The 27,328-nt window shown below is 39.9% G+C and overlaps 1 protein-coding gene and 1 pseudogene across 1 annotated transcript in view; one reads left to right on the forward strand and one right to left on the reverse strand.

The window, feature by feature from the left end:
- hykk.2 (hydroxylysine kinase, tandem duplicate 2) overlaps positions 1-27,328 on the reverse strand; it is a 250,973-nt gene that overhangs the window by 190,436 nt on the left and 33,209 nt on the right. The gene's annotated exons all lie outside the window — the stretch shown is intronic.
- Positions 15,021-24,059, forward strand: LOC127153269 (macrophage mannose receptor 1-like; annotated as a pseudogene).

Below are 27,328 nucleotides of genomic sequence, written 5' to 3' on the forward strand. Positions count from 1 at the left end.
AAAAATACTGTTATTTAATGTGCCTGTTATTTTACGGTTTTTTTCCGGCACCCCAGCTGCCGGAATTTTACCGTTTTTTTACGGGATTTTTTTTTACAGTGTGCAGTGAGCAGTACTTGGTTTGATGACCTGTTGTCCCGTGTCGGTGGGAGGATTTCCCTCCAGAACACCAACAAACAGGCGCTGAATTCCACCTGCAGAGCGCCTGTCCATCTGTCTCCGGTCAGTAAATTATTTCATATTCTGTGTGATTACAAGTAATTAATGACTGAGAACCTCCACAGACGTACAGTCTTCTGAACACACAGTTATCAGTACAGCATTTTAATGAAATGGCAATTAATTTTCGTCCACAACAGTCAAAGTGGGGCTTGAATTGTAAAGGTAACTGCTATATTATAATACTGAATAATAGTTTGTTTTGCAATGTAGCAAGCAAATCAGAGCAAATGCTAAATAAAGGTAAAGTATTAAGGGCATTTTATCAAGCTTGTTGTTTAACTAAAAAACTAAAGAGAAATGAAGATGTCACAAACACCAGTATTATAAATTTATATTTGCTAATATGGAATTGCAATCTGCATTTATAACAATGTTTATTTTATTTTTTTATTTTTTCTCTCTTTCAGATTTCTTGCCACTAGAGACTCCTTCCGGACCATCGCCAGCAGCTTCCGTGTTGGTGTCTCCACAGTCTGCAAGATTGTGCCAGACGTGGTGACTGCAATCTGGGACTGCTTAGTGGAGGAGTTCATGGCTGTGCCTTCCACGGATGAATGGAGGTCCGTTGCAGAGGGTTTCAAGAAGAGGTGGAACACTTTGAGTGTCTTTTTCATCATATTTATTTTCATCAACAGAGGTGAAATTATACCATGTTTATCAGCAACACAGCACGTGAGTGTGATAACGGTATTATCCGCCTTTGATCTCGTAGGTATCTGTTCTACTTCGAGAGGTCAGAACTGTCCGTCTTGACTGCACTTATTTCACTCCTCCCCTCACTGCAGCCGCCTACTAGTGATGGGTCGTTCTTGAACGATTCGTTCATTTTGAACGAATCTTTAATGTGACTCGGGACGAACGAGTCGCCTCGGGGAGTGATTCGTTCAGTCGCGCATGCGCAACATCCTATTAGGTTCTGTACTGGAATTAGTTCACCTGTTTTAGAGTCGTGAACGAACGACTCAAACCCGAAGACTCATAAGATGAACTAATCAATTCTCCTTCCGGCTCAGACTGCATAGGTTAACATTACGGGGATGTCACGTGATGAACGAACGACTCAAACCCGAAGACTCAAAAGATGAACTAATCAATTCTCCTTCCGGCTCAGGCTGCATAGGTTAACATTACAGGGCTGTCACGTGATGAACGAACGACTCAAACCCGAAGACTCAAAAGATGAACTAATCAATTCTCCTTCCGGCTCAGGCTGCATAGGTTAACATTACGGGGATGTCACGTGATGAACGAACGACTCGACAAACCCGAGGACTCGAGAGATGAACTAATCAATTCTTTTTCCGGCTTAGACTGCGTTGGTTAGCTAATTGGGCTGTCACGTGATGAATGAACAACTCAAACCTGAAAACTTGTCAGATAAGAGGCGAGGTGAGCGAATCATAGACTAAAGACCCAGGTAAACAATGAATGAATCTTTTCTGTTTCTTATAGTATTATAGTTTTGTTTTTTTTGTAGTGTGATCAACGTTTGTGTAAGCAGTAGATGTGTTAGGGAGGTAAAACGTAACATTTTAATTATATTTTGCTAAAATGAACGAAATGACTCGAAAAAAGATTCGTTCATTTTGCTGAACGAGACTCAAAGGACCGAGTCGGTAAAATGATCCGAACTTCCCATCGCTACCGCCTACTCTCATCTACATTTCAGGCGAGGCGAGGCGCATCTCAAACAAGCCTAATGGGTGTGTTTGACTTCATCTACGGCTACAGACGGCGATCAACGAGAGCAGCCAAGAGCAGTCGGGGGTCAAGTCAGAAACTTTCTGCTCTCGTTAATGAAGCTCTCGCGTTGTTTTCATGCTCTATCACAGATGAAGTGAATTAAATGCAATATTGGTCAAATACACAGACTTTTCAAAAGCGTTTTCATGAGCAACAGAAACACGTTTCATATACTGCTTAATACAGTGCCATCTGAACAAGAATAATGATCAACGTGAACATATACTATTTAAATACTAATAAAGTGGGGTTATTTATGCTTTTATCCGTGTTTTATGATAAATCGGACTCAAAATAACATTGCGACTACAGTAAAAACACTTTTATTGTTCTAAACACAGATTTGTCAGCATTATCGGACTTGAGGATAGGTGTGTTCAACTTAACGCAGCGCTGCACAGCTCGATCAAATTCTGACTTGAAGCAGTGCATGCCTGTTAGAAATTTTGTCCGACTTGAGCCGGCGCAGACGCCTCGTGACTCTCACGTGTGGCATCAAAGTACTGCAATAGCGATTCCAGAGCAGCCGGCTGACTCAGCTGGCGCAGTTTCTTCAGAGCGGCTGCAGGAGCTCTGATGACCACATGGCTGTTTCACGATTGGCCAGATTCACCGCATGACAACGATCACGTGTGTTTTGGGTTTATTCTAAACATCCTCAAGTCCGATAACGTTGACAAATCTGTGTTTTTATAACAATAAAAGTGTTTTTACTGTAGTCGCAATGTTATATTGAGTCAGATCCATCATAAAACACTGATAAAAGCATATATAACCCCACTTTATTAGTATTTAAATAGTATATATTTATGTTGATCATTATTCTTGTTCAGCGTCGTTGATGCTCTGACGATCGAACGCTTAGTCTTTTATTTAAAGCGGCCGCAAAACAAACAAGCATGTTGATCTTGTGCAGACTGACCACAAGTAGGGTGTAAGTTAACCTCATGATTTTTTTGAGTGAAAGTAAGAAATTGAATTTAATTGTAGTTGCATGCAGTGGTGTAGTGGTGCCTGGATAAGTGGGTATAGGCATTGTTATACACATGTATATATGCAAGCTTTTAACTTACTGACATCTGGACGTGACTCTCCGCAATCCCTGACATGAACAGGCAGCATCTGGGGTGAAGGAGGACTGAGCGGGCGTGGGCGCATCAGGCTCAATCTTCAAACATATTTCAAAGGAAGTGGGTGCTTTTAGCAAATATTTGGATTTATTCACATATGACTGGATGTGCTGGACTGTCATGATTTTGGCTAATGCAGGACACTAACTTACTGAATGATGCTCATCAGAGGGGATTTCAAAGTGGGTATACGCAAAGCCGACTGATAAAATGGATATATGCCATATAGCTGCGTATATATCTCCATCAGATGTCAACATTTTCGCCGCTTCTCTCTACAACACCTATTTTTTGTTTAATCCAATATGTGTCGATATGTCAGAAATATTTTTCAGCAGCGACACTGTTTTGCATGCTCTGGCACTAAAGTTAGCATATGCAATTCCCGCTTATTTATAGAAAATATATAATGTTAATGCACATCAGCAACTCACCAGGAACATCAACAATCTCAGACACCTTGGTCCATGCATCATTTTGCTTGGGAACTAATGTGATCGGAACCAAAGTTTTACAGGACTGCGTTCTCTGGAATCCTCTCAAGGAGTGGATTTCTACATTCCGATTGGTTGCCGCCGAACCGCGTCATAGCTCATTACCATAAAGTTGACCTGACTTCAACCCAACGCCCACACCGTTCAAAACGCGCCGCGCCGCGCCGCGCCGCTTCGCCGGAGCTTGACGCTGGCTCGCATTGAAAATGAATGACTTCCGGCCACTTTGACGCTCTGTGTGAACGCACAGTAACGGCGTATTTCCACTACAACGTAGCGAGTGGAGCGGAGCCGAGCGTTTTCCATTCATTCAGAAGCACGTGCAGATCAGAGGCGCGCAGAAAAGAAATATACAAACAAAACCAGTGTTAATGATATGATTTTCTGACTACGCTTAACCTTGGCTTAATTTTAGCTATAAAATTGGAATTATATTATGATTATAATGCGATTTGACCACTTTGATGTCTATACTTTATTAAACGCTTATTTTAGACATGAAATTCTGCAAAAAAAATAGTTGAAAAAGATGATGAAAAAGTGTACATTTCAGCATTAGAATAATCAGAAAGATCGTCTCAGGTTACGTATGTAACCCTGGTTCCCTGAGAAGGGAACGAGACACTGCGTCCTCTAGAGGTCGCTATGGGGAACGGCATCTCCGTGACCCGTGTCTGAAGCTTATATACAAAAACTACAACAGTGTTGGCCGGCGACAGCCTATGATGTCACTTCCAGCGCGACTCGTCGCTGCTGGTGCGTCACTACCGGTGCGACCACAGTATAAAAGGCCACCGGTAGAACACAACATTCGCTTCTTCATCTGAAGCTTACGTCCGAAGCATGGCGATGAGACTAGAGGACGCAGTGTCTCGTTCCCTTCTCAGGGAACCAGGGTTACATACGTAACCTGAGACATTCCCTTTCGAGGAACTCGAACTGCGTCCTCTAGAGGTCGCTATGGGGAACGGTTATACCCACGCTGCCATGCTAAGGGGAGTGCATGTCATATAGTGGCAAGCACTAAGTACCAACTGCCCTAAGCTTTAAGGGAGTTGCCCCTGGGACGTAGTGATGGCTGTCAGTGACATTACCCCCTACGGCCAGAGCCTGGGCTGCATACCCCAACTTACCTGCAAGGGTCAGAGCACTGGACCCGGGGTAGAGCCTCAAGCCTGGAAACCGAAGTATTCCTTTAAGGGGATATGGCCAAGCGCCTAGGGTTACCTAGGTTGGCATGTCACCCAGGAGTTACCGCAGCTCTGCAAGGATCCCAAGTGGAAAACTCCTTGCTTAACTAGGTTGAGCGCGCTGGAACTAGAGCACGTGATACCGTTCCTTTAGCCTGGCAGATGCTCTGGAGAGGGACCCAAGGTGACTGGGATTTTAACCATCTCGAGAAAGGGTACGGGCAGTAGCGCGTGAATCCCTACCATAAAGGATTTTAGAATGGACGCAGAACTCCGGTGCATTCCATACCACAGCGTGGATTTTAGAAAAGTGCCCCAGGGTTCACGTGTGCACTTACCATATACATGGATTTGAGAAAGCGCCCAAGGGTTCGTGTGGGCCTTACCATAAGAATGGATTTTTAGACATACCGTTGAGAAACGGTGAAATAAGAGGACCCTCAGGGTGAGGGGAGCACTGCCGGCTTAGCAAAGCTCCAAGGGGGGGCAGTAAGGGTGAACCTCGGTTGCCCGAACGGGGCAATGCTCAAGCAGACCCTCAAGGTGAGGGGAGCATTGCTACTCCAAGCAGACAATTAGCCTCAGCTAGCTGTCTGAAATACTACCATGGAGCCGATACACCTAACCAGCGTGAGAGGCCAGTGTGTTGGGGCAGGCTTCAAACTCCTGAGAGACAGGAGGAATACCCGACCCGCCCACAGGGATGACATGCTCTAAGAAGAACCCTCCCATAGTGAGGGGAGCATCATCATGTCCTGGCAGCAGAGAAAGAACTGTATGGCTGCGTAGAAAGCAGCAGCGTCCCCAGCCCTCGGGCTGTGCTGTGGGTATATTCTTGTGGGGCCAAGAGCCACTACCAATCCAGGCAGTCCTGTGCTAACCATCTCGACAGAAAGCATAGGCCTCGTTCTAGCAAGGCCCGCAGAACCTCGCGAACAAGGGCCTAGACCATATCCAGTGTTCCTCAGAGCACTGAGAGGGGTTCCCGCAGAAACACCGTCTACTCATCCGATGGTGAAAACCAACGTGGTCAAGCCCACTCCTCAGAGGGGTGACTCACTACATCACCAAGATGGTATGAGGATAGGTCTGTATGATGATTGGGTGGATACCCTGGAACAGGAAGCCCCTCAGGGCAGGACGCAGACAGAGTGCCTCGGTTTCAATGTCTAGTCAGGGGGACCAGGAAGCTCCTGCGAAGAAAAAAATTTCTGAAGAGTTTACCTGGAGGTAGGGCCGTAACCCTAGTTGTAGTGCTGTAGTGAGGACCTGAAAGCCAAAAGTGGCCATGATGTCTCCATGATGAAGGCAGATCCAGGACAAGCAGGCCACAACCATAGTCAGAGACCAGAGGGGGGTGTTTGAAGAGGACCAACCTAAAAAACAGAGAACAGAAAACACAAGAGACGGGTCCGAAACATACAGCAAAAGGAGACTAGACACATGATAAAGGATCGTACTCACACATCCGTGCCCTGTAAAGGAGGCCTAGGAAGAGATCTGGATCAGATATGACAGGGAGCCACCTCTATAAGACTGCACAGAGAGCAGTAGCGTCCCCAGCCCTCAGGCTGTGTTTCAGGTATTCTCTTAAGGAGGCATAAGCCATTCTCACCCCACACAGACCTGTGCTTACCATCTCAATGGAAAGCATAGGCCCCACTCTATCAAGGCCCGCAGAACCTCTAGAACAAGGGCCAAAAATGTAGCCAAAGGCTCCTTGGAGCACCCAGAGAGTTTCCGCAGAAACGACTCTGACTCGTGAGATGGTGAAACATAGCGTGATCAAGCCCACTCCTGGGAGGGGCGACTCGCTAGATCACCAAAATGGCATGAGAATAGGTCTGTATGATAAAGGTGGAAATCCAGAAACAAAAGGCCCCTCAGGGCAGGACACAGATAGAGGGCCTCAGCCTAGGTCCATGTGTCTATCCAAGGATGTCCAGGAGCTTCCGGCGAGAAAAGATTTCCGAAGAGCTTACCTGGAGGTAGGACCATAGCTCTAGATGTAGTGGGGACCTGAAAGTTTCCCAATCGACATGCCGAAGGCAGATCCAGGCAAGCAGACCATAACCATGGTCAAAGACCAGAGGGGGGTGCTCGAAGAGGACATACCAAAGGAAACACACAAGACAGGTCCCAGAAATACAGCATGGTTAGACACATAATAAGGGATCATACTCATCCACCGTGGTTCCCACGCCCGACAGCAGGCGACGGAGACCCATGTGGAAGGGACAGGTTAACACACAGCTAGCCTCAGATAGCTGCACTTAACCAAATAATAAATACAAAACTATAACCATCCTCAGATGGATGTACTATCCTCTTTATTTTCTGTCCATACCCCTGAGTATGGCAGAAAATTAACACCACAATCGCAACGCGCAGCATATGTTCAACCCCCTCGGGAGCTGAACATGCTCCGCCCACGCACCAGATTCCCGCGGGAATCAAGCGGAACGGAGCCGCCGCCGCCGCGAATGCATTGTTAATGCCCGAGAGGCGAACACACTCATGCAAATTTGGGTATAGAGAAGACTCACCTCCCTCTTTTGCAAATGCATCGTGATGAGCGCATCCAGTTCTCTCGCGAGCTGGATGCGCTGCTCCCGACCACACACACACAGCCTGCGAGCTTCGTGCAAGCGGCTACGAGAACACGCCAGTCCATCGCAAGAAATAAGCACTGAATGCGACAAGCAAACAGCGCAATAAACTCCACGGGAGCAAAGAGCGCTTGCTCCTTACCACGCATCATCACGCGCGAGCCGTACTTAAAACATTTGGTGAGAAACATGCACTCAATTCGAGCTTTTGGTTACAGACAAAAGGTCAGAGAAGACGAAGAAGAGAATGTTGTGTTCTACCGGTGGCCTTTTATACTGTGGTCGTAGTGACGCACCAGCAGCGACGAGTCGCGCTGGAAGTGACGTCATAGGCTGTCGCCGGCCAACACTGTTGTAGTTTTTGTATATAAGCTTCAGACACGGGTCACGGAGATGGCGTTCCCCATAGCGACCTCTAGAGGACGCAGTTTGAGTTCCTCAAAAGGGAACTGCAAAGTTTTTATTAGTTTACAAGGATATGACAACTAAAAATAACTTGCAGGGAACGTTCTGTTATTCAACATAACAGTATAATTGAAAGCCATTATTGTTATCATTTGATAGGCTTTGAAATATATAACAGCTTTTAATTCAAGTGATTTTAAAACAGTCTTGACATAAATTGTATATGCATTAACTATACTGATCAATTTTTATTCAAGCTACAAAAGTTAATCAGAGACTAGAGCAGTCAAGTGATGATGTCTCTTTTTCTTTTGTTCTTTGATTTTCATCAATGACAGACTTAGGTCTGACAGTAGGTTCCACTTTAAAAGCATTGTTTTAGCAAGTTTTGTCTTTTTAGATAAAATTGTAAAATATTTACACATATTTTATATCATTAATACATTTGTATCAATATAATTTTATCAGTATGCAATTTCGGTTTTTAGACCTCTTAACCTAGGTCCTATAACAGCTACATCTGAATTTGGGATGGTTTATGGAAGAAAGATCACAGTTATTGACACCTAGAATCTTTGACACCAATTATGATGAGGAATTCATCAGATCAGAAACCACTGAAAACATTCTTAATTGTACTTCAGGAATTGAAGGTGTACTCATTGGTTTAAAGGTCAAAAGATACATAAAAAAGTCAACGGAGACTTTGTATAAAATAAATTAATATTTTGGAGAGGGAACCTTTAAACATGCAGTGGTTTTATCCACTCATGGTGAAGACCTAGAAGGTCAAACCATTAAAGAATTTGCAAAGAAGAGTCCAAAACTACAGGACCTTATTAATAAATGTGGAGGTTACTGTCATGTTATTGACAATAAATACTGGAAAAAAATTATGGTGGGGATACAAGAGTATACAAGAGTTCAGGTGAAAAACCTGCTGAAGACCATCGACAAGATGGTGAAAGAAAACGGCTGCTACACCAATGACCTGTTTCAAGAGGTGAACAAATTCATTTATGAGGAGATGATAAATCTCAGTGAGGATGGTTTGTTTTCAGAAGAGAAACAAGAAAGAGCCAAGAAGGTTGTTTATAAAAAGCTTCTCATTAGGCTTGCAGGAGTTTCTACTGGGACACTGATTGGTTCTTTTCTAGGCATCGGTGTCGCAGTGGCCTCTGTTGTGGCTTTACTGAAAGCAGTATCTGCAGGAGCAGGAACAGTGGACGCTGCAGGGGTTGCTGGAGGTGTCGCAATTGCTACAGGTGTTGCATTAGGAAATGCAGCTCTTGCAGGAGCGATTGGAGGAGGAATCCCTGGATAGAAAGCAGCAGAAGAAGCTGATTCTGTGCTTGATGCCATTGAGATTGCAGCCAAAGCTAACTATGAAAATGCAAAAGAAGTTGTTGGAAAAGTAGAACAACTGCCATTTAATGTTTAGTTTACACAATAGTTAATTGTGAAATTGTTGTTTTAACCCTTAAATGCATGAATAACCTCACTTGGCATTTTAAGAACAATTACAGAAGAATAAAATAAAGCATATTTAGTTATCTTTTGAAACTTAGATGTGTTCAATTTGAACACGTGATTGTACCATCGCCGTCATCCTCAGAGCGCACTTCCACAGAACATCCAGCGTCTGGCTCATATTCGCGATCTCAATCATATTCGCAAAACTATTGTTTTCAGTGACTTCAAAATCAATAGTTTGATTGCTGGCAGCTTATACACCACATCCACCATCAAATGACAGTTCCATTTATATTTATGGCATAAGTAATTGCTCTGCAGTAAAGCCATTCAAACCAATTCCATTTTTGTTGATATTCTTTTGCATTATGCCTGGTGATTATGAGTGAAATGTCTCGTCATTATTGTCTATCAAACAGTGCCACACCAAGGAATAAAGGTAAATTGCACATATTGAGTCATCACATATTTGAATATTTATTTATTTATTTATTTATTTATGCGCAGAAAAAAAATATACTTACACTATTACACACTTCGCGTCTCTAGCGGCTCTATACACTTTTTTTTATAATAAATTAATCACAAAACTTGTTAATTTGTTTATAATGAATAGATTGAGGAACACTAATAAAGTTGATGTCCAACTTCAAAAGGGAGGGAGGGAGAGGGTAGACATCCGGGGTTGCTAAAGACTAGAGGTATGCATTTAAGGGTTAAGTCCAAAATTCCATTTACCAAAGGATGTTTTCTTGTCACTGTAACTTGAAGTGTACAAATTAAATGATATCATCATCATTAGATCATGGCTAATACAGTAGCTTTGAGCTCATGCGTATGCTACTATGCTGAAAGTTGTCTTTTTATTGTATTCACAGCTTGCATAATTTAATTATCTATGTACCCAGAGATGGGCAGTATTTAAATTAAATGTGTTTAAAATATGTATTTTATTTCTTCTGAGTATTCTGTAATTTGTATTTTGCTGGACAAAGAAAAAATCAATTTGTAATTAAATACTTTGAGAGACAGTATTTTGTATCTAAAATAATTAAAATACTTAATCAAGCAGGTAATTTTATTCTAAGATAATACAATATATTTCTTCACCTGTATTAATAGTACTACCAACTATAGCCTATATGCAAGTGAATCTTATGACATCCTGTTGTTTCCATAGGCGAGATCTTAAAGGGATAGTTCACCCAAATATGAAAATTCTGTCATTAATTACTCACCCTCATGTTGTTCCACTCCTGTAAGACCTTTGTTAATCTTCAAGCAAAAATTAAGATATTTTTAATGAACTCTGAGAGCTTTCTGTCCCTCTACAGTCAGCCATGCAACTTACACATTCAAGGTCCAGAACGTTACGAAAGACATTGAGTAATCCCTGTCATTATGTACATCATTAAGTAATCCAATTTTATGAGGTGACATGAGTGCTTCGTTCACATACACACACACATCTGGTTTATTATCCTTGTGGGGACTCTACATAGACGCAATGGGTTTTATACTGTCCACACTGTATTTTCTATCCGATTACCCTAACCCTACCCCTAAACCTAACCCTTACAGAAAATGTTCTGCATTTTTACTTTCTCAAAAAAAAAACAAAAAAAAAACTGTAGGGTATCAGAGCGAATCAGACAAATGGAAGATTCGATCATCATTTGGTTGAAACCAAAGAGCCAAATTCCACAAAGAGGCCCAGGACCCATGGCCCCAGCCAGCCGGAAGTAAGCCTAACCAACCAACTTTCACAGCTCTGAACAACTTGCAACATTAACACAAAGAACACAATTATTGATAATCCCAACTCAGAAAGGAGATTGTCAATTTTGGGGCAAGAAACCCAAGTGATGGTCTTGTGATCTCAACTGAGGAAGAAGGGTCTTATCTAGCAGAAAGATCTGTCATTTTTTTCAGAAAATAAAAAATTGTATACTTTTTAAGCACAAAAGCTCGTGTAGCACAGGCTCTGGGATGCGCGTCCACGATGCTACGTACTATTGAATCACGTCAAAAAGTCATGCAGATTTATTGCGATGCAGGAAAGAAAAGGAGCACACATAACAGTTAATGGTAAAACTGAAGGGTTTTACTTGTGGCATATTAGTCTATCCACCTTTTTACTGTTTCCATTACAAATCATTCAATTAGTTTAAATGGACAACAATATTCCGATTTTAACACAATTAAGACTCTGATTTAGAATCTACCATGTAAACTCGGATTTTTGATTACCTTAATCCGGATAAAGTCATACTTGAAGTAAACACAAATCGAATTAAGACATGCGGAGTATTCATATTTTAGTCCCATTTTCAAGTGCAGTGTAGACATATTCTAATAGAATGATTTGAGATATTCTAAAATCAACTCATGTAAACACCTTAATCATAATATGTCTTATTCAGAACAAGATAAATAATTAGATTACTGATGTCCATGTAAACATAGCCATTGTTGAAGCTACAAATAGCTACACCGCAGGTCAGAAGCATGACAAATATATAAGCATGTTAAATACAGTAGTCAACATTTGAAGTGGATCAAAACCTTTCATCAAAATTGTTCAAATGTTGACTACAACTTAAGCATAGCCTCATCAGTATGTGCAGTAGTCTCACGTAGCCAGACTTTCACATTGATGGCAGAAGACTCACATCTGAGGCTAAGACTATTCTGCACCTGACTTTGCTGTCTTCAGTTGCAGTTTTTTTTTTGTTTGTTTGTTTGTTTGTTTTGTTTTTTTGAAGGATGACGATGAGGCAGACAGGGTGAGCCAGCTATACATTTTGTCTTTTGTTTTTTGTTGTTTGGTTCTTTACATAAGATGTTTATCTGCTTAAATATGTGCTTGTTTGTTTGTAAGTTTTACTTCAAAAGTTCCCTTTAACAAGTCTTTAATACTTTAATGAGTCAATTCAGGGACAGCTTTATTATTATTATTATTATTGTATGGCCAGGAAAATATATCAGAGGAAAGATACAGTTATGTAAGTCTAAATTATTATTTGCAGTGCTCATAAACAGACACTAGATGGCGCAGACAAATAATTGATAGTTATGTATTTCTCTCTGTTAGATTGTGTTTTGTGTAAGAAGGTTCAAGCACTGCTTCACAATATACAGTATAGTCAGTCCAGTATAGTAAGTCGTGCTCAACTGCATGAAGTAAATGAAGTATAAGCTGCTTTAGTAGTATATTGTTCTTTTGCATAGTAAATCAGACAGTGAATGTGAACATTCCTTTCTAATTGTTCAAGTATGTCAGCATTTGCTCCGCCTCATCTGTACATATACATTCAAGTACTGCTGTGATCTGGATTTGTTAACAGATTTGTTTTATCTGGTTGCTTCCAGTGGTATGCTTATGCTATAAAATTCCAGAAAAAATACAGTTGAAACACAGAATGTCAGAAAAAGCTTATGTGACATTTAAAATAAGTAATATTATATCTTACATTGCAGATATTTCACTTCAGGTAAGAACAAGAATCATGGGAGGTAAGAAATAACAACAGTATTAATTAATACTGACACGTGAGCATTAGTGGCTTGGGGTGGGCATAAAATTACATTGTTTCCTTTAGATTTTGGCTTTATACACTAATCACCAAAAATAAGTTTATTAAAGTTTATTAACAGTTCTCAGGGTGTGCAGACTGAAAAAATATTGTGTAAGAGTTAACTATAAGTTCATTCATTTATTTATTTATTGATGTATTTGTTTGTTTGTTTGTTAAATTAAAATAGACCAACAGAATAAATCATGCATAATAATAAATAAGATTTTTTTTTTTTTTTTTTTTTTTTTTTTTTTTTTTATGTAAAATGACGACTGCTATGTTAAGAAGCCAATAAATAAATTTAATACAAAGTAAATCTGATTTGCTTTTATGCTAAGTGATAAAACCTGTATCATCTGAACGACTAAATGATTGAATAATTCTGTTGATTTGATATATAACATTATATGGGGATTAGTGGGGGATTCATTTATCATACAGTGTATGGACAGCTTCACTGATTATAAGAGGAGTTATGAGTGCCCCCCAAGAGCTTTGACACAATTCGAACACTCCACTGTCTGAAGACTGATCTGTCTTCTTTTACACTGTTCTCTGGCCAGACAGTCATCATTAATGAGCCATAATATGGTAATGATCAGATATGTAGGTTTAGCTTGCAGTGTGCATGAAATGTATGTATTTTTAACCGATTTTAAAGTGAAACTAAGTGAGAGGAGTTATCTGGCTGCTCCCTCTTGTGGCTTGAAATTGCTTCTCTGGATTTTTTTTTCTCAGCCAATGCAAGTGTATGGGACATGTTTGATTTTTATAATTAATTATAAGAAAACTGTACATATAAAATAAATAAATAAATAAAAATACATGAATAAATAAGAAAACTGTACATATAATAAGTCTGAAAAGATATAGCACACATCAGGGTTGGATTCTGGACATCAGGGCCCAAAATAATAAAAATAATAATAATAATAATAATAATAATAATAATAATAATAATAATAATAATAAAACAAAACAAAATAAAACATTTAAATTAAATTAAATTAAATTAAATTAAATTAAATTAAGGCTTATTGTAATGGACTGGGTGTGACAATGAAGATACGAATGCTAGTTTTTATTAATGTACTAACTTTACAGTGGTTCTGTGAATCATTCTACATCAACTATTGTCAACAAACTGAATTATAAACACAATTATTAATGTACACAGAAATTAATGACCGCTTTTATAACAACCTATCTCTCCATCTTCAAAACATTCATTTGGAATGAAAAGTGTGTTTTGTGCTGGGAAAATGTCATTTATGCAAATGTAACACATCATGATAATCACAATGAACACACAAATTTTGAAGCCAAAATACAGTCGGCAGAAGTAAAAAACTAACCGTAGATAATTTTAAAAAATATAATAAATAAATAAATAAATAAAATACACCACTGTCACATGACTTCAACATCACCACCATTAAGCTTCAACAAACCCAAAAATTAAAATTCTGACAAATTCTGATTTCTCACCCTAATGCAATGAGATGGACACCTGATATCCTAACAAGGGAATCTTAACAGCAACTCCAGTATTGCTGTGACTAGGACTGCAAGCTGTGGGTGGGTGAGTACTCTATTGTTTACACTAGCTTCACTATCCTTACCCTACCTGAACAATAATTAGGTTAAAGGTGTAACTGACTTCTGAAATGCAAGCATGTTTTGTAACAGCAGTTAATACATTTTTACAGTGTTATATAAGTTTTATGTGTTTTATAAGACATTTTATGAAGAGAGCAACAGTGCACCTGTGTACATAGTGAAATAATGTGGATGTTCTCGGTGCCTATGGTTTCCATAATTAAAGAGCTGAGTGGTTTATTATACTGTTGACTTTTATTTGCATGTGTCATTACATTGTGCATCAAAACACAACAGATACTGTACTAATTTTGTGAAAATATTATGCTTAGTTTCGGTTTTAGAAACATGCCGTTGGATTCCAAGGTGAAAATGTGGAAAACAAACAATGAGAGAAGACAAAATGCAAATGTTGAAGTGTAGTTATTCTGTGAAGCTGTTATGGAAATGCGATACTTCATTATGGAACATACAGACCTTCAGTCTCTACCACATTCAAATTAACACACTGTTTTAGAGTAATAAACAAATGATGTGATGCAAAAGGACGGAAGAGAGCAGGTATAATAATCACATACTGTAGTTTGAAGCTACAGACAGAAACACACAACCGCTAAAGTAAAAACAACTTATATGTTCAACTAGAATTAGACTTTTGAGATATTTTGTCTTTATTTGCACGGTGCATTTTTGCTCCTGTTAAAATTGATTTTTAATTATCACTGAAGTCATTTTTTACACTAAAATTAAAGAAGAAAGAAATGGACCAAATTCTATATTTCATTCTTCTTCTCATTGGTGAGTGTGTTTGTGGTTTTATTTATGGTTTCTAGTTTTTTATTAGGTTTGATCCTGTTATGAAAAGTGTTGAAGCAAAGCCTCTCTTTCACAGCTCTCTGCTCCATATCTGAATGTGTTCAGCGTCAGTATCACTTTATAAATGAGAAAAGACCTGGACTGAAGCTCAGAGATACTGCAGAGAGAAATACACAGATCTGGCCACCACTGACAACATGAACGACATGAATGAGCTGAAGAAGAGTATGGATGTTGAAGTATGGATTGGGCTGCAGAAGACGGGTCGTGATCAATGGCAGTGGTCTTCAGGTGAACCTGTGGTCTATCTGAACTGGCACTATTCACAACCAGAAGGCAGAGATTATTGTGCTATGATGAGAGGTGGACAATGGCATGATTTTCCATGTAGTGCAACCAACCCTTTCATCTGCAGTAACAGTAAGTACAAACACCTATGGTGTATTGTTAACCAAAAAGTTTTATTTATATAATATAATACTAGCTCTAGATGTAAGATCTTTGAAAGCCCTAAACCGCAACATGGGTGCAAAAGGGTGGAAGAGTTGGGGGGGTGTGGAATCAACATGAGGGGTGTTGGCTGGGAACATGTCGCGCCTAAAAACGCGTGGAAATGCGTTCCCGTGGCATCTGTGTTGCTAAGCAACCATGACCTGCGCTCTCAATGAAGACTCGAGCTGTGTCCGAAACCGCTCCCTATCCACTATATAGTGCACTATATCGGGTGTCAGCCATTTTGTAGTGATGTCCGAATTCGGAGTGAACGACTTCATTCCCTACATTCGTTCACTACTTTTTACCCACAGTGCATTCTGATTTGAGTGTACAACCGATGTACACTCGCTGTGTATATATCCCACAATCCAATGCGGAGAACCACGAGCTGGATTTCATTCGGGAGCGAACAATTTTGAATGAGAGATGCCATTTACATCTTTATTATTTCTGCTTTATTGTTTATTTCATGAATTCATATTAAAATATATTAAATAGGCATTAACTCAGTTTAATATTTTACTAATTTAATGAGCTGGCATCTTTGTTAATTTACAAAAAATGATGATAATTTGGTGGATATTTAAAAATGTTCGTTGGTAGCGTATTCATTCTGATGTAATATTAACGGTCGCCTGAAATACACAGATCTGGCCACCACTGACAACATGAGTGACATGAATGAGCAAACAATAAATAGTATAAAATATTAACATGTAATTAATGTATGTTTATTTTTGTTGACAGCATTTTATAGTATTGCAATGATTATGAACACATGGTATTACAAAACAGGTGAACCTATTGGTCTAAATCTGGACTGGCATGTATATTCATAAACCAGAAGGCAGAGATTATTGTGCTATGATGAGAGGTGGACAATGGCATGATCTTCCATGTAGTGAAACCAACCCTTTCATCTGCAGTAACAGTAAGTACAAACACCTATGGTGCATTGTTAACCAAAAAGAGCATGAGAAATAATTAATGCAATTTATATAATATAATACTAGATCTAAATGCAAGATCTATGAAAGCCCTAAACTGCAACATGGCATAAGAGACACTTATCACACAAGACGAGACAAGACATGAGACTCGGTTTACAAATAAAACAAACAAACAAAACAACAACAACAACAACAACATTTAAACAAGAGCTTCACGATTCTGGATAAACTGAGATTCCCAGTTGTTTTTAATAAATTGGAGACCATGATTCTCTCACGATTCTGGAGAAAAAAGATTAGAAAACTAAACAAATAACATAATTTACTAGTGGTTCTGACAAAATATTCATTGCTTAAGTCTTTTAAAAACATATATTCATTTAAACAAAATCAAAACAAAGTCAGTGTCTCACTTCATTAAGCCTGCATCCCAATGTGCAGACTATCCATCCTAAATTCTGTGTAATAGTGGTAATTTTCAATACTATTTAGGGCAGATATGGTGGGTATCCACATTGGGACGCAGGGTAAGACTTTGACTGTTGAAATCTCCTGAATGAATGATTTAATGACTTTTTTTAAAAAACGGGCAGTTGTCGCCACCTCCTGGCGGAAGAGGATAAGTGTTACTATACATACAAGTGTTAAGATACTTTCGTTTTGATCGCTACTGTAGACTAGGGATGTAACGGTTTGAAAATTTCTGATCACGATTATAGTGACCAAAATGATCACGGTTATCACGGTTTTGTTAAAATGTACTGAAAATGTTCAAAGTATACTGACACATAAATCACTTCACCAAGTTTTTTGTATTTAAAATCAACAAGCAACAGATAAAATTACTTTTTGTTTCGCTAAAACAACAACAGTAGCCTACCAATGATGTCCGGATTTTAAATGACAACATGACTGACAACAGTTTAACTACAACAGTTTAACTAATAGCATGTTCAAATATCGAATGTAACTTTTCATATAAAGCTGTGAAAAAGGTTCATAAAAAGATAAACCTCACATTTCAGCCTTTAAACAAAGAAAAGGGTCAGAACGGTCAGAATTTATGCTACAGGAGGGCAAATTCAGTCCGTTTTTTGGCCAGACAAAAACGGCACACAAGCTGAATGTAAATGTAAGTCTCTGTAAATCCACTGTATGATACTAGATGGCGCTTAAGGAAAAGCTGAATTACAGCTGTTTCCGTAAACTCCGTGGATAAAGCAGCATTGCGTCATCAACACTACTTTAGATATTACATGGAGCAAAGGTGAAAACAAAATGTCATCGAATCTTTTCTGAAGTCAGAACCTTCAGAGGTACATTCATATAATTAATTCATATTCATTATAATTCCCGATTTATGTTTCTGCTGGTGGGTGCCCAAGCCCAAATTGCGAAGTGAAACGTACAGACTGCAAATACATTAGCTACCAAATAATACAAATGTTCTTTCTTTGAGGGTTGCGCTTCACTAAATAAAATTATTGAATAAATTCCTGATTACAATAAGCATTTATTCGCGCGTACACAGGACAATGTTTGAGGGCGCGCACGTAATATCTGAGGGAGCGCAAAGCAATGATCACTATATATATATGAGAGGAAGCTCCCTGCAAGCCGAGAGGATTCCTGCTGGCACCCTCTTATAGAATAATGCACTCTTGACATTTACCATTAAAATAATGTCAAAAACGGCTTCAAATGAACTGTGAAAACAAGAATAAAGTCACAAAAGCTGCAATGCATTTCTTAATGCTTAAAATGAACGGAATTTTATCATGATTTATCGTCAAACCGGTAATTGTTACATACTGTAGACAATGTGTTTATACCCAAACTATAAACTTTTATCCCAGTACTTCTGTTATTTTTAAATGTCTGTAACACAGAAATAATGACTATAATGTGGCTGAAAAGACTGTTTGTGTTGCTTTTTCTGTTCACATTTACCCCGACCCTCTGATTCATTAACATGGGCAGCGACAAAACCTGCTTCTCACGCTCCACTGACACTCGCGATGTGAAACAGTCCTAATAGACAAAGCTGAATCGATGTCATTCAGGAATAAGATTGCGTGGGTGTTTGAATCGAGATCTCGATATTTTAAGGATTAATTGTTCAGCTCTAATGTAAACACTGCAAAATGTTTTATGAGGATATCGCCACGAGATCTCATCATATCCCTAGCAAAAGACAAACAGATTTCCAGCACTAAAAATGGCTTGCTGTAGCTCTGCTACTAAATTTATTTAAAAATGGCTGTACAGAAGGCCCTCCATTAATCTAGTATGTATATAGTTGGTGTAGTAGCATTACCTACTTTGTCTAGTGTGTGGCAGTGTATGCTCACTTAACTTCATCGCAAGTGTTGCATCAGCCGTAGCTGCGATTGTGTTATGAGGAAACTACCATAAGCTCTGGTCAGGTGTGGACTGTTAGCTCTTGGATCCTGCTAAATTTCACCTGTTCTGATCATTCCTGAGTGGTTTTGGTTGGTGTGCGTCAATGACGATATGTAAGTGCACTGTTTGTTATTAATGCTAATTTGAGATCGTTTCTATTCACTGTTTGATGTCGTGATGTGTGACGATGCAGCCTAATGCTAAGCTAATCATGACTGGTAATGAAAAACGTCGTTTGTCTAGGATTAAGCGATCATTCATGGTGACTATCCATACTGTAATCATTTGTAATTAGTGCTTGTGGTTGATTACTTTATAAAGAGAACTGCTGTTCTATTGTTAATGTGTATATTCTAATATATGTCTAATATTGTTGTAATATCTGGCGTGTGAGTTAATATTGTATTATCTGTGATGATAATGTTGCAGTTAGTAATTATTCCTTCCTTTTGTTCATTTTAGAACCACATCCATATATACCTAATTGCCTATTGTGTAGATTGGAACCACAGAAAGAAATCCTGTAAGCCATATCGTGCTGATTGCTGAATCTTAATCCTAATCATCCAAGTAAACCTACATCAACCTGATTCTGTCTCCCTGAGTCGTGACTGACATCCTGTAGCAAACACAACATATTACCAGCTAACTAAGTTATTCCTATCCCTTCCGAACAATGGCTATCCCTGTACAGCTATGATCAGCTGTTTCTCCATCTTGGCTGAGCTTTCAGTGTTGTTACGGGAAGGATGAAGCTAATTGGTTGGTTCTTGTCACATGACCCGCGGTGCGCTTGCGGCATTCTGAAAAGTTGAGATGTTTCTATCTTGATGCGGCATGGACGCACCTGGAAACACCGAGCACGTTGCACTGCGTGTGAGTCACGACGGCGTCGCATCCGTTATGAGCGCGGCTAACGCATGTCTACGTTTGAAATAACAAACTTGAGCGCACAAAAGACTTGATATGTGAACAGCCCCTTAGTCAGTTTTTTTTCTCTCTCTCACTCATTCAAAACTTTTTTTCTCTTCAAAATGTTTTTCCTCTCTTCATTATTTGTTATTAAACTTTTTTCTTTCCAAGAGCAAAACAAGTGAGAAAAAAAAACAAAAGATGACTAGCTAATGCTAGCATGCGGTACCAAACTCGGCCATCAAGTGTCACTGTCAGTATACATGAAACCTCTTTAAACCTTAGAAAATGCAATTACGCAGACTCCAAAATGACCAACAGTGTCCAGAGTGTCAGAAATGGCAGGACAACCACATCCCCCTACAGTGGCAGACGTCTCACCTGTTACACCTTGTGACACCACAATCATAAAGATGGGGCGTAGACCTGAGAAAAGATGGGGAATCATGTGACTTCATGTACAGTTCACATTGACATCCTCATCAGTATGGACACAGATTCCTTCTTGATGACTTTACGGTCACTTATTTCAAGATGTGCAGACCAACTTCAAAGGAGGAGAAAGGGAACTAAAAGTGTTATTCAGTGCCTTCACCCTGAGTTCCAAGTCCAACTCACTAACCAAAAGATTGGAGCATTACATCACGTGGCCACAACAACTGCTGTTGCACAAAAAGGACAGAGAGGTGCCGCTGTTTCGAAAACCAGTGTAAACAAGCACAGAAGAGGAGCATTCTGACAGAGATGATTATGTGTTCTTGTTGTCATTTTATCTGAGAACAGATACGCTGTTACGATATGCTGCCTCAGGAACACAGAAACATTAAACAGTCTTTAATAAACAAACACAAGGGATAATCCACAAAAGAGGCTTAGCAGACACACAAACACAACAAGTAGACCCGACAGTGACAAAGTGCAAAGACAGGAACTTAAATACACAGGATAATTGGAAACACAGTTGCAAGGGTTTGATTCATAATCAAACTAGATGACAACAGGAACTTGAACAAATAATGAAAACAGGAATTGAAACAGTGGCAACACAACACAAAACAGGTCCATAGTCTTGATATATTGCCCCCTCTCAGAGACGTCCACGTGCCGTAAATAGAAGAGGAAGGCATACATAAAAACTTGGGAGGAGGACGGACATCCGGGAGGAGAATGGCAAACAGAGTCCTGGTTGGAGGCGACAGAGGGAGGAGCCAGGGAGACGACACGAGAGAGCAGGGCAGACCAGATGGAGGGAGGAGCTCGAGGCGGAGACAGAGAGCCAATGAGCCAGTGGGACAAATGATGATCCAGAGGGCCAAGGTGGAACATATGGCTTCGGAGACCAACACGGAGGCGTGGACCCGGGAGGCTGCGGTGGAGCCGGAGCAACAGAGGATCAAGGTGGAGCCGGAAGGATGGAGGAGCCTGACGAAGCCAGAGGAGTGGAGTCCCGTGGCATAGGATGGATGACGACAGCCCAAGGCGGAGCTGGAAGGACGAGGGAGTTATTTTGTCACTGTAATGACCCAACTTATAGGGACCAACATAAAAGGAATTTGAAAACAAATTGGATTAATTTATTCATTAAGTTCTGAAGATTCTTTAGATAAAGTTTTAAAATCATTTGGACATTAATGCAAATATTATTTACTTGTTTATTTATTTCTCTTTTATTTTACTGTCTCACACACACACACACACACACACATATGTCTGGTTCATTATCTTTGTGGGGACTCTCCATAGGCGCAATGGTTTGTATACTGTCCACACTGTATTTTCTATCCCCTTACCCTAACCCTACCCCTAAACCTAACCCTTACAGAAAACTTTCTGCATTTTTACTTTCTCAAAAAAAAAAAATCTCATTCTGTATGATGTATAAGCTTTTGTACCCATGGGGACCGCAGGCTGGTCCCCACAATGTCAAAAATTTCAGGTTTTACTATCCTTGTGGGGACATTTGGTCCCCACAATGTAGCAAAAACAAGTACACACACACACACACACACACATTTTTCTTTTCTCTCTCTCATACTTCTTCAAACACTCATGCTTTACGTATATATTTAGATTGTTACAAGATAGAAATACACATGTACAACACCATATTACAATCTGTAATGGTATAAATTACTCACTATTATACTCACTAAAGCAATTCAATTATAAACTCAACTACAATATAAGCTCATCACATTGCCATTAAAGGATCTATTTATAGTGTAAGTGTTTGATAGACACTTAAGCATTGCTTTTTTTTTTTTCAAAGCGAACACAGAACTCATCTTTGTCAATCAGATGATGAATTGGAGAGATGCTCAGAGTTACTGCAGACAGAATCACACTGATCTGGTCAGTGTGAGAAACCAGAATGAGAGTCAACAGGTTGAGCAGTTAATTGAAGATAGACAGCTTTCTGGATCTAATGTCTGGATCGGTCTGTTCAGAGTCAGAGACTCATGGCAGTGGTCAGATCAGAGTGACTCCTCATTCAGATACTGGTACTATACTGAACCTAATAATGTTGGAGGCATTGAAAACTGTACAATGATTGAACTGAACAACCAGGCACAATGGCATGACATCTCTTGTAGCAATCAGTTTCCTTTTGTGTGTCATGAAGGTGAGTAGATCCTCACAAAACACACAATCCATCCACCAGCTCCAGATCTTTTAAAGTTAACGCTACATGTCTGACATGAAAAATTAATCCAGTGTTTGTTTTGCATGTTTTGTTTTTGATCAGTCTCTCTCAAGTTTCTGCTTGTTTGTTTCGTTTCCAGATAAACTGATTGTGATCAATGAGAATCTGACGTGGCCTGAAGCTCTGAAATACTGCAGAGAGAATCATATGGATCTGGTCTCAGTCCATTCAGAAGAGATTCAGCATCGTGTGATGAACGTGGTTAAACGGGCGACTACTGCGGCGGTGTGGTTGGGTTTACATCACTCCTGCAATTTGGGAATCTGGTTCTGGGTGAGTGGACAGACCGTGTGCTATCAGAACTGGGCTCCAGGGAACGGCACATCAGAGGAGGACTGTGAACACACAGTGAGATCTGGAGCAGTTCAGTCTGGAAGTGGTCAGCGCTGGATCAGCCTTCCTGAAACTGACAAACTCAATTTCATCTGCAGCAGATATTAGTGAATGGATACACAGACCTTTAATTTAAGAAGACAAATACTTATGTGTTTTCTGTTAATGATACTGAGTAATACTCTTGACGCATAGTATACATCCATCAAATACTTTTACTTTAAACTCACTAAATCCCAGCCTCAGCCCAATCAGAAGTACCAGTACTTCGGTAGAAACCTATACATAGGAACCTGATAAAAATGATTATTTTAAAGAAAAATTTAAGATGGACTTAGAGGCTTTTGCATCTGAAGAGTGCCATATGAGTTTTCTGTATTCATTCTGTGTTTTAAGTATCTCTTCAGGCTGGTGTGGCTACTTCTGTCTCATGCGTAAAGAACTGTATGTATGATAATCATATCTTCAATCAAATAGTTGAATGTGATTCTGTGAGCAGCAGCTCTTGAGATTAATATTTTTTTGTGTCTCAGCAGAAATGGATCTGGTTTATTCTTAAAAAGGCTGGGTATAAAATGTTGTGCATTTGATTGTGAACAGGTAAAGATCAAAACCATAAGACAAGTTGATGCTCTTACAGGAATAAATGTAAATGAGTGTACTGTAGAGTCATGCAGGTGTCTGTACACTTGTCTGAATTTGCTTTACTATTTTTGATGTTCAGGCACTTTTAGATCAGAATGAGAAACTCTGAACAGACACACAATAGGGAATTCTTGGTGTTTGGACCCTTTAATGTTCACATAATATAAATAGCTACACTCTACTATTTACACATAATAACAGTTCTATTTAAAACCATATCGTCCTGAAGAACCCTACTAAAATGGTTCTTTATGTTTAGGGATCTTTATTCCACCTTTTAGTTTTTCAAATCTGTAACTATCAAAGCCTCCTCATTATTCATTATTCAAACTCTCAACTGGCAATTTTCTTTCTTAAAATGTCTATAATTGTCTATAAAATGTCTTCATTACATCCATTTTCTGTTTTTATTTTGTTTTACCTCTTTATTTTTTCATGTTCAATGTCAATTGTTATTCATAAATGTATTCAGCTAATAACTGTTAGAAGAGCACTGTTACTTTTGGGCTCTATAATACACTCGTCCCAGTGCGATGCCAGGTGCGATGCAAGTGTTTTTCAGCTTGATACAGTTATTATTTTCACGTTCAAGGAATGAAAGATGAGACTCTGATTGGTTTATTGCATGTTATGCCCAAAACACACCCATGACTCATTAAGAAAATAGGCACAACCAATTTGGACCACTGACTGTTTTTTTTTTTTTTTTTCTTTCATCATTGAACACCAGACATGCCTTAAGTGCACCTGCGCCATGCACTTAGATCGTTAAAATAGGGCCTTTTTTATTGAAAGAGACTAAAACGCTGTTGAAAGAAGTTATTTTTACTTTCAACAACAGTTTGACACAGAAGATGCAGCTCAAAGGGAAATGTATATAAATAATTACAATTAATTATGATTAATTACAATTATTTATATCAGCTGCCAGTAGTAACTGTAGCAGAATTAATTTTCCATCAACTAATTTGTTCGCTCAGCGAACATTCAGTATAATTTTTATAGCAGCTCTAAGAAATTGTATTTTCTTGGCCACAGAAAATAACTTTCTTAAAGTACCATTGCATTAGAGCTTAAATCGGAATCGTAAAGGGACATTAATTTGCAAGGCAGAATCAGAATCAAAACTCATGTAATTTGTGCACAAGAGTTTTAACGAAGACCTAACACATAACTAATCTAAACAGACAAACATGAAATCACTCATACATGGGGGAATGGTCAGTGAGAAGCAGTTAGAGAGAGACAAGAGAATGAAGCTATGAAAAGAGTCAGTTAACCACCTGAGTGAAACCATCAGTGCTGTCTACAGCTTATACTAAACCTCTGTTTTGTTCAGTTAAATGTACGATACTTACATTGCCTTGGTAGTTGAACAAGTGTCTGAATGCAGTCTCGGGCGAAAGTCCGGATGGTTGAAGCAGTGGTGGTTTTGGAATCGTGATCACGTTCTTCTGGGTCCGAAGAGTGATGAACTCCAAAGATGTTCTGACTCGATGGTGACTGGTAGTTTTGTCCCATGTGAAAAGTGTAGAAGAACCAAGAGCTGAGAGGGACCCAGCTGAAGTCCTGTGATCTTTGGGGAATGGAAAGGAGCGTGCTTAGGGAAGTCCTGAAGAGTTCTAGTTCATCTTCTTAGGTTCTAAAAGAACCACTGACTGACTGAGGCGAGTCATGAAGATGAATTCCAGGGTTGAGTGGAAATGTCTGGCTCTTTGTGGTCAAGAGCCACAGCTCTGAATGTTGGGGGCTGTCGGGCCCGCCAGGCACACCCTGTGCTGGCTCAGGGTCCTCGTGGGTTCCTCCACATGGGCAGCAATCGGGAGAAGAAGAGAGTGAAGAGGGAGGCGATCAATCGTTTGATGCCTTTAAGCTCTCTGGAGGCTGTGCCTCCAGGAGGTCCACGAACCAATGGTAACTTTCACCTTTGGAGGGAAAGTTTACGACTCTTTGTCTGTGAGCATGGTATTTTGCATATGTAATTTGATTGGGTTTTGATGCAAAAACTACTAAGGATTTTTAAAACACTAACATGTTGCAAAGGTATCAACATATAATATACACCATCATTTAGATCATCAAAATACAAATTGAAAGAGACCAAACATGCCATAGGTAAGTTATACTACACTAGAGATCTATTATAACAAATGCATACAACAGAATACATTGAAAACACAAAATTACAAGGCAGTAATAGTAAAACTATAAACAATGACCTGGGCTATGTGTGATAGGAAGGTCAAGGAATAGGAAAGAGTCCATTTCTATAGGCAGTGTGTCTTTCCTATAGGGAAATGTAGTGTGCTCTTTGCATTCCTTGAAGCAATAAAACCTATGATATCAGATGGTCGCCCTGGCAACTAAGCCCTTTTGGGGTGTTAGTTGCTTTGGGGGGTTGTCTCCAAAACTCCAGCATATAGCTGGGTTATTGGTTTTGAAGATTATTTGTTAAATGTAACAAAAATATGTATGTCTGATTGGTCCAGATGCTATAAAACTATAAAACCAGAAACAAACTGTACGATTTTCGGCTGTGCTAGATGAAAGATTGCCATTGTGAAACAATGGTGGCGATTTCTGTGATCGTGGCTCCTAATCTGTGGTCCTATGTCATACAGTGAGGCCAGTTCAAAGACAGCCTTTGTCATAGTGTTGCAACCAAAGATAGCCTACGATCTCCTTCCGAGAGTGTCAGAAATGCAGCTTGATCATCGCACAGTGTGTTTGCTGCCACAACCCATGTTAACTGACCAGCCAATAAAAATGTGACATAAAAGTAATATGACATGGCAGTAAAACTTAAAACTGCTTACCTCAAGTTCTTGTTCCTTCCTTTTTCACCGCTTTTTTCAGCAAACTACAACTGCCAAAATATGATTCATCATGCTCTTTTTGTTTACCATTAGTGCATGCTGATGATGTCTTATTCTATAGTAACGTGCGTTATAGCCTACAAATCAATAGGTGTCATTATCGTACAGTCTACATGCATGTCGTACCAAAGATTATTAGATCCCTGTCGCACAGTGTGATCTGCAATGATCAGATGGAAGGCAAGCAGACAAAACTGGTGGAGGTTCAGGAGGAGAACAAAGACGGAGAGTCATGGAGCCAGGGTGACGCAGATGATCCGGTGGGCTAAGGCGGAGCAGATAGCTCAGGCAACTGAGGCACAGGCTGAGATCCGGAAGACCACGGTGGAGCCGGAGGGAGGAAGGAGCCCAACGGAGACCAATGGAGCCAGACAGACGGCAGGATGAGGCAAAGCCGTAGGAGTGTAGTCCTGAAGCCAGGGCAGATCGACGACCAACCAAGGTGGAGCCGGAGGGACGAGGGAGCCTGGCAGGACTGGTGGACTGAAAGGCCATGGTAGAGATGAGGGAGCTAAGAGCCATGGTGGAGCCGCTGGTTCGATGAACCGAGGCGGAGTCTGGGACTCAGAGGCTGGAGACGGAGACAATGTATCCTTCAGCCACAAGACCAAAGGAGACTGGCAGACCTGCAGTGAAGCCACACCATTGATAGTGGACTGAGGGTGAGCTGAGGGGCTGGGGCAGGATAGAGCAGCAAAGGGGCAGAAGACGACAGACGACTTATGATAGGAGGTGAGAGAGGGAAGCTGGG

The sequence above is a fragment of the Labeo rohita genome, chromosome 22 (genome assembly GCF_022985175.1).
Source record: "Labeo rohita strain BAU-BD-2019 chromosome 22, IGBB_LRoh.1.0, whole genome shotgun sequence".
In the NCBI taxonomy this organism is placed as follows: domain Eukaryota; kingdom Metazoa; phylum Chordata; class Actinopteri; order Cypriniformes; family Cyprinidae; genus Labeo; species Labeo rohita.